Below are 9,984 nucleotides of genomic sequence, written 5' to 3'. Positions count from 1 at the left end.
GCAGCATCCAGAGCTGCTAAATCTTGAATTCCCTAAATAGCTTTAATGTAGCAAGCATTTGCAGTTTGTCAGCTTCCCTATTCTTACATCTGTTTCTTGAGATTCAACTTCTGCTTAATCCAGCTGCAGAAGCTGTTTCTTATACTTGTGCTCTTTGCACCATACCAGTGGTTTTTAGTAAGCTGAAAACAATTTACTAGGCCAAGCTACTGCTCCAGTCAGATTTTCTCTTTCAGGGTTTCCTGACCAATACAAGCACTCCTGTTCCTTTCAATTAAACAATGTGTTACATCAGGACCCAGGAAGTACTCTTTCTTTGTCCATGTCTGCCCTCTAGAATGAGGTGCTCCCACCCTACTGGCATTTTGGAGTGCCTTGCAGATTTGAATGTTCTCCCATGAGGGTGGTTGGGGCCAATCAGATATGTTTGAAGGTGTAGGTGCTGCTTATCAGACTGGCCATATGTTTTAGGTTTTTTTTTTTTCCTTTCTTCTTCCTTTGTTATGGAGGTTCTCAGTCATCCAGGTCATAGATATCCCAAAGGTGCTTTTTCACAAGGCAACTGGACTTTCTTGTTTTTCTTTGAAGATATTTCGCTTCTCATCCAAGAAGCTTCTTCAGCTCTGATTGCATGGTGGGAAATGGAAAGATTTATACTCCTTGCAGACAGATGGTCATTTGTCTTCTTTAGAGAGTCATTGAGGCCACCTGGAGGTTTATCTGTGTCATCAGGGTCCACATCTATTTGCACTACTCAGGTGACTCTGAAGACATAGATAAACCTTCAGGTCGCCTCAACAACTCTCTAAAAGAATGCAAATGACCAGCTGTCTGCAAGGAGTATAAATCCATCCATTCCCCACCATCCAATCAGAGATGAAGGAGCTTCTTGGATGAAAAGCAAAACATCTTCAAAGAAAACAAGTCCCGTTACCTCATGAAAAAGCACCTTTGGGATTCTTTCTTTGTTATTATAATGTACTCTGTATTATGCATATAGTTTGGTTTTATTATAAGGCACACTGTCTCAAGTCAGATTTGAGTGGGTGATGCCTAAATTAAATAACTTAACTTTAGAACTATATAAATGTTTTTATTGTAAAATAAATTAACATATTCAGCAGGAAAATTTAGATGAGAAAGAAATAACTAAATAGCTTCACCATCCTATCCCAGTGAACCACATCTGGTAAGTTTTCCAATTCATGTCCAGCTTTTCTTCAAAATTTGCCTTTAACTTTTATAAGGAGAGAAAATTGGTTATTTTTTGGTCACCATTTTAAGAGAAAATTCAGGTATGGATATTCTTAAATCCAACATTAAAGAGAGATCATTTGGGGAAATTGTTTGTTATTGTGTTTTATTGTATTTCTGGGCTAATAAATTTGCTTAGGGACAGGCTGCAAACATGAATTTAGCCATGTTTGTTTCATTTATTTATTTAGGATTGCAATCTAACATCCTGGTTCTTTTATACAAAAAAAAACTTACCACATATATCAGCTTTCCATATATTTCATTTCAGTTTTATTAGACTTAAATAGAATATAGGGAGCAACAGGCAGCAAAGGGTGGAGTAAAAATACAGGAAGTTAGGCTGTACATTTCACCATACAGAATACCACAACGTAAGGAATGGACACATATATGCACTCATAAACACACACACACATTTATGTCTCATCCTTTTAGATTTAGGACAGTGTTTCGTTAGAGTTATTCCCATTCACTTTGGTTGTTAGGCCATTCTCATTTTGTTACAGTGGCAGAAAATCTAGGAACAATTGTTTATTTTCCACTCTGCAGAAAGATTACTTTGTGTCTGGTATTGTTTTCATTCTCAAACAGCATATTCTTTAGAGAGTTGATGAACACAGTCAAATGTTGTATAATCTTTCACACAATAGCCTTATAATCAATTTGCCAGCATCTAGACAAATCTGAACATCTCCCTGTTCCTTAATTTGTTGTTGTACATAATTCTCTCCTCGTGCTGTTTGCTCCAGACACCCTGCTGGCTTCTGAAATAGATTCAAACCTGCAAAATACAGGGAAGCTGCTCATCATGAAAGTAGCTTCATTTTGATCGGAAGCAGATTTTCCATTTTGCTCAGTTCAGACAAATCCCTGGAGACATCTCTGTTCATTTTGGACTCCCTACAGCAGATTTTTTTGTTTTTTCACGTGCAGAAGATGAGATGCTTTTAGCTTTTATCTGGAAATTAAAAAAGAGGAAACAAAAATACTTCCCTTTCTCTTATACTGTAGATCTGTGGAAGGAAGAACAATAGTGATAAATAGCAAATTTGGCTGGTGTTAAAGAAGAAATAGTTGTCTTCTTCCTTTTAAATTCCTCAAAGTTCAGGAATAAGGTCTGCACTATTAACTATCCTTTGAACTGCTAAAAAAAAAAATCTGCACAGAGTGTAAGTTTACTAAATTGAGTGTACTAAAGACCTGTTTTTGTCCCACTAATGTGTTGGAAGTTCAAGCTTAAGAACTATGGATAAAAGAACTTAAGTGGGAAGGTATACTGAGAAAAAGAGAAATGTACCATACAGGTTGGATGTCTTGAACTATCATAGTCACCTAATCTCCGTTACACATTTTAGTTATTTTTTGTACTTCTAATAAATTCAATAAACAAATTGTGTGTGTGTGTGTGTGTGTGATACTTGAAGATCTAAAACTTGTTCAACATTTAATTAATATATATCATTGTATCTTGAATATCATAATACAGTGGTGGGGAACCTATGGCACGGGTGCCAGAAGCGGCACTCAGAGCCCTCTCTGTGGGCACTCATGCCGTTGCACCAGTCCTAGGCCTTCAGCTGGGTTTTATAAAACCTTTTCGCTTTAGGCCTCCGCCACCGTGTACAAAAAAAAAAGGTTCAAACAGTCAATTTCAACTTCTCTCGGGGAAAGAAAAGATCTTGCAAAGTTGGAATTAATTGAGTGAACTTTTTAGTCCCACCCAGTCTGCTGTTACCACTGCAGCCATGCCCACCCATTGGGCCACGCCCACCCAATGGGCCATGCCCACCCAATGGGCCATGCCCACCCAATGGGCCACACCCACCCGGCACTCGACGATGCATAAGTGGATTTTGGGTTGCAGTATGGGCACACAGTCTCAAAAAGGTTCGCCATCACTGTCATATTAGTGCAGCATTATCTTTTGTAATAGATAGATTGAAATTTTGCTAATGAGTAAAAGTGCCATCCAAGATTTTTTGGTATGGCACCCAGTTGCTGATAACCACTCAGACTACCGCAGCTGATTTTTGCCACAATGTTTCAACTTTAGTTCTCAGATTAGGATACTTTCTGATCTTCACCAATTCTTTGTCTTCTATTCTACTACCCTCTAATATTGCCACATCAATTATTCACACTTTCTTCTTTCAACTACAGTTAAATATGATAATATGTGCCAATACTTTATTATTATGATTTCCTTTTTGTTTTTTCATTCTCAGAATTTCTATTGCAATTTACACTGGTCTGACTGATGTAGCTAATTTTGCTTAAATTGGATGATTCATGCTTCATTCCAAATTATTGCTGTTTATGATTTCCAAAGCTTTTGAATTTTTTCTGGTGCTGAGCCAATACTTTTTTATGAGGCTTGTCTTAGTCCTTACTTTCTTCCATTTTTGCTCCTAAATATTTTTTAAACTACTTGTATTTGAACTTTATTTATCTTGGCCTCCAGATTGATTTTCTGGTGGTTGGTTTTCTAATTTCAATGCTCAGTTTTACTGCTGTAATGTAGGCAAGTCGATTAGTCTGTTTGATAAATGTTATTTTAATCCTTGCAAGCACCTTATTCACATACTTACAAGTGACCATCTTTTTTGTGTACTAGTGTCAGTGCTGGCAGTCTTTGTCCTTTTACGGGTAACTGCATTAAATTTTAAAAGTGGCATATAAATTTATTTTATTATTATGGTGGTCACACAGTTAGCCAGATATTTAGACTGAATTTGGCATTTTTGTCTACTTCTTGATTTTTTCCCCAAAGAGCAGAGATAGGTTGATATTGTTGCTTAACAATATTAAAAGCATTGTTGCAGGATGTAAGTTGTTCCAAGTAAAGCTGCCTTTTGCAATTAACTAATGATGTTCAAGTGGTGCTCCACTTATTTTGAGACTGCACCCATGGTGCCTATTACTATTTATATCATTTTTACTTTCTTTTGTAACAGTCATTCTACTTCTATTTGCAGGTCTTTATATATTATTATTTTCTCCGGTTCTTTCTCTTCTATTCTGCTGTCTCCAGATATTGCAATGTCTGCTATCCAGACTTTTTTTTCTTTTTGATCAACAATTGCTGGGGAGCTTATTCAGAATATAAAATGAACACCAGGGATTTCATACTTATTGAATAAGAACTTTATAATAATAATAATAATAATAATAATAATAATAATAATAATAATGCACTACCTTGATGTGGTTGTGGGGTTTGTGTACTCTGAAGAAGATGAGAGCTATGCCAGAGGTTCAACCATACTGGACAGGTCTCATCAGAGGAGTCAGACAAAGAGTGTCTCTCCCATAAAAAATATGGTGAGACGTAAATTGCAGAATGCCATACCGGCTCGGACGTCGCCCGGGTTAACAAGGTCCACGCTAGATATCGGAGTTCCTGGATATCTGGTGAAACATGGGTCACAGGACTCAGGACTGTTGGCTGAGCAACCAGGGCCAGCAGCTGCAGAACTACTGGAAGAAAAGATGTTTACCCGTCGCAGATACACAGTGATTGAAAACAAAGAAATAATGATCTGTTACTACAGATCAAGTCCAACAAGAAGAGGATATCTAAAATGAATGCACCAGCTCTGGAAAGAACAACAACCAGAATCAGAAATAACAGAACAGAGACTAGCAGATCAACGCCAATTTATAACACGAAATAAAGTATTCACAGAAACAGAATTGGACGAACTGCAAAGGTTTATCTAGGGCAAAGAAATCAAAGCCTTACCAGAAGTAATTCAGAATGTAGAGGCAAACCAGGGGGAGTTGGCAATGAAGGAATCCAGCAGAGATATACAACTGTTCTCATTTGGAAACCAGGCACCTCTTCCTCAGGAAGAACAAAACCCTCTAACTAAAGAAATAAAAGAATTGAAACAAAGAATAACTGAGCATCTAGAACAGCACAAAAACAACAGAATAAGGCTACCTGCATTGAAGCTTGTTCCAAAGAAACAGCTAGCACAAGCATTAAAAGATGCAAATACTGCAATATCAAGTATAAGCACCAATTCACTGCAAGAAACAAACCAACTAATGTACAGCACAGCTGCAGTTATAACAGAATACCTGGGATGCAAAATCAACAAAGAAGAAAAACAAACAAACAGTGCACCAGAAAAATGGAAGGTTAGACTAGAAAATAAGATCAGCAAGTTAAGATCACATGCAAGCAAGCTAGAACAGATGAAAGAAAAGAAGCTGAAGAACAAGAAGACCAAAGAATACCTAATCAAGAAATACCACTTAGAAACAAGGAAGATCAAGGAAGCACTGGAAATAATAAAGCAACAAATAACAGCTATAGCCAGGAAAATCAGTAGATATGAAGCTCGAATTGCAAACTATAGGCAGAACCTCCAATTTCAATCCAATCAGAAACGTTTCTACCAATCCATCAATGGAGAAACTGCAAGGAATCAGTCAGTACCTGACAAGGAAGAAACAGTGCAGTTCTGGAAGCAGATATGGGATAACCCAAAGAAATACAACAAGGATGCGGCTTGGTTAAAAGAGGTGGATGCAAATAAAACAGAAGTTGAAATGAAAGAACTAGTAATAACAACAAAAATGGTAGAAAAAAGAGCAAAGAAAATCAAAAATTGGTCAGCACCAGGTGAAGATGAACTGCATGGGTTTTGGTTGAAACATCTAACTGTTATACACCCACTCATTGCCAAGCAGTTCAACAATATACTACAAGGAGAAGAAATTGAAAAGTGGCTAACAACTGGGAAAACCTACCTAATAATGAAAAATCCAGCAAAAGGGGCAACACCAGGTAACTACAGGCCAATTACCTGCTTACCAACAACTTTCAAATTACTAACTGGTGTAGTAGCTGATGCAGTGCAACAGCATCTAGTTGAAAACAATCTCTTTCCACCTGAGCAGAAAGGAAACCGCCCCAATAGCAGAGGAACAAAAGATCAACTCCTAATAGACAAAATGATCTTGGAAAACTGCAAGAGAAGGAAGACCAACCTGAATGTGGCATGGATTGACTACAAAAAGGCATTTGACTCTCTGCCACATGATTGGATAATAAAGTGCCTAGAAATAACAGGAGTCAGTAGAAACATCAGAAAATTTGTGCAAAGATCGATGGCACAATGGAAGACACAGTTGCAGATCAATGGTGAGAGGCTGGGAGAGGTTAATATCAAGAGAGGAATATTTCAAGGAGATTCATTATCACCATTACTATTTGTTATTGCACTGTTTCCTCTGTCAACAATACTGAATAACTCAGGACATGGCTATCAAACATCAAAAACATCTGCCAGACTATCCCACCTCCTTTATATGGATGATCTGAAGCTGTATGGAAAAACATCATCTGAAATAGAATCGCTGCTCAACACTGTCCGTATATATAGCCAAGATATTGTAATGGAGTTTGGCTTGGACAAATGTGCCACACTTACTATCAAACAAGGAAAAATAATGAAAACTGAAGGAATCAAGATGCCCCACGAAAATAACATTAAGAGTCTGGATGAGGAAGAGTACTACAAATACTTGGGTATCCTTCAAGCTGACAACATCAAGCACACTGAAGTCAAGAAAAAGATTAGAGGTGAATACATCAAGAGAGTGAAGAAGATCTTAAAGTCCAAACTCAATGGAGGAAATACCATAAAGGCAATCAACACCTGGGCAATCCCAGTCATTAGGTACACAGCTGGAATAGTGGACTGGACTCAAGCAGAACTAAAAGCAATGGATAGGCAGACCAGAAAAATAATGACAATGAATCATGCCCTTCATCCACGCAGTGACATTGATAGACTTTATCTACCAAGGCAAATAGGTGGGCGTGGAATGCTACAAGTACATCAGATGGTTGAAGAAGAAAAAATGGCTTTGGAAGAATATCTGAAGAACAATGATGAAGATGCACTGAAATTAGTATATCAGGAAGGCTTACTAACTACTGGAGAGACCAAACTGGCCTACAAGAAAGACCAAATGAAGAACAGAATAGAGGCATGGGAAGACAAAGCACTACATGGCCAATACATGAAAAAAATAGCTGGGAAAGCAGATAATAATAAAACCTGGCAATGGCTAAGAGCAGGAAAATTGAAGAAAGAGACCGAGGGACTAATTCTGGCTGCACAAGACCAAGCCTTAAGGACAAATGCATACAAAGTCAAAATTGAGAAGACAGCAACAGACAGTAAGTGCCGCCTATGCAAAGAAGCTGAAGAAACAGTGGACCACTTGGTAAGCTGTTGCAAGAAGATTGCACAAACTGATTACAAGCAGCGGCATGACAAAGTAGCAACAATGGTGCATTGGAAGATCTGCAAAAAATATCATTTGCCTGTAAGCAAAAACTGGTGGGATCATAAAATAGAGAAAGTCATAGAAAATGATAAAATTAAACTGCTCTGGGACTTCAGAATTCAAACAGACAAGCACCTGCAACATAACACCCCAGACTTAACAATTGTCGATAAGAAAGACAAAAAAGTCTGGATAGTGGACGTGGCAGTGCCTGGAGATAGCAGAATAGAAGAGAAAGAACTGGAGAAGATAACAAAATACAAAGACCTACAAATAGAAATAGAAAGACTGTGGCAAAAGCAAGCAAGGGTAGTACCAATAGTCATAGGCTCCTTGGGTGCAATCCCAAAACAACTGGAGCACCACTTGAACACCATTGGCATTGACAAATTCGCTATTAGTCAATTGCAAAAGGCAGCCTTATTAGGAACTGCTTCCATCCTGCGACGATATCTGTAATACCATCAAACATCCACATCTGCCTATCCCAGGTCCTGGGTAAGGACTCGATAGGTAGACAAAATGCCAAATCCAGTCTGAACATCTGGCTGACTGTGCGATGATCGATAATAATAATAGTAATAGTAATAGTAATAATAATAATAATAATAATAATAATAATAATAATAATAATAATAATAATAATAATAATAATAATGTTGAAAGGCACCTTGGAGGTCATCGAGTCCAACCCCTTGCTCAGGCAGGAAACCCTACACCATTTCGGACAGATGGCTGTCCAGTCTCTTCTTAAAAACTTCCAGTGTTGGAGCATTCACCACTTCTGGAGGCAGGTTGTTCCATTGGTTAATTGCTCTAACTGTCAGGAAGTTTCTCCTTAGTTCTAGGTTGCTTCTCTCCTTGATTAGTTTCCATCCGTTGCTTCTTGTCCTGCCTTCAGGCGCTTTGGAGAATAGCTTGACTCCCTCTTCTTTGTGGCAGCACCTGAGATATTGGAACATGGCTATCATGTCCCCCCTCGTCCTTCTCTTCGTTAAACTAGACATATCCAATTCCAGCAACCGTTCCTCATATGTTTTAGCTTCCAGTCTCCTAATCATCTTTGTTGCTCTTCTCTGTACTCTTTCTAGAGTCTCAGCATCTTTTTTACATCGTGGTGACCAAAACTGGATGCAATATTCCAAGTGTGGCCTTACCAAGGCATTGTAAAGTGGTATTAATACATCACGTGATCTTGATTCTATCCCTCTGTTAATGCAGCCCAGCACTGAGTTATCTTTTTTTGGCAGCTGCAGCACATTGCTGGCTCATATTTAAGTGATTGTCCACTAGGACTCCGAGATCCCTCTCACCGTTACTGCTATTGAGCAAGGTACCCCCTATACTATACCTGTACATTTGGTTTTTCTTGCCTAAATGTAGAACCATACTTTTTTTCACCATTGAATTTCATTTTGTTAGATAGCGCCCAGTGTTCAAGTCTGTCCAGGTCATCCTATATCTTAAGCCTGTCTTCTGGAGTGTTGGCTATTCCTGCCAGCTTGGTGTCCTCTGCAAATTTGATGAGTTCCCCATCTATCCCGTCAAATCGTTGATGAAGATGTTGAAGAGCACTGGGCCTAGAACAGAGCCCTGGGGCACCCCACTACACACTTTCCTCCATGTAGATGCAGTTCCATTGAGGACCACACGCTGAGTATGGCCGGTCAGCCAGCTACGAATCCATCTGGTGGTGATGCTGACTAACACACTTTTTTCTATCTTAATGAGTAGTAGGTTGTGATCTACTTTATCAAATGCCTTACTGAAGTCCAAGTAGATTATATCCACAGCATTCCTCTGATCCACTAATTTTGTCACTTGGTCAAAGAATGCAGTAAGGTTTGTCTGGCATGATCTGTTTTTGACAAACCCATGCTGGCTTTTAGTAGTGATTTTGTTCACCTCTAGGTGTTCGCTGATTCATTGTTCGATTATCTTTTACAGAATCTTCTCAGGTATTGAGGTCAGGCTGATAGGTCTGTAATTTCCTGGATCCATTTTTTTTCCTTTTGTGAAGATGGGAACTACATCAGCTCTTTTCCAGTCCTCTGGTAGTTCCCTAGTGCTCCAGGATCTTTGAAAAATATGGTTCAGTGGTTCTGAGATCACATCTGCCAGTTCCTTCAGAACCTTGGGGTGTAATCCATCTGGTTCTGGTGATTTGAACTCGTCTAACCTGGACAGGTACTCACTTACCATTTTCTTGCCTATCTTAACTTGTGTTTCTATTCTGTTTTTTATGGCACTATTTTTGATAGGTTGGGCTGTTTTTTCCCTTTGTGTAAAGACAGATGCAAAAAAATAAGTTAAATAGTTCTGCTTTCTCCCTGTTGCTTGTCACCTTCTTGCCACTTTCACCCACCAATGGACCAATCATTTCCTTCACTTTTTTCTTGTTTTTTACATGTTGAAAGAAGC

Source organism: Crotalus tigris, unplaced genomic scaffold (genome assembly GCF_016545835.1).
Source record: "Crotalus tigris isolate CLP2741 ecotype Arizona unplaced genomic scaffold, ASM1654583v1 scf7180000017781.746583, whole genome shotgun sequence".
Lineage (NCBI taxonomy): Eukaryota > Metazoa > Chordata > Lepidosauria > Squamata > Viperidae > Crotalus > Crotalus tigris.
This window is presented reverse-complemented; position numbering follows the sequence as displayed.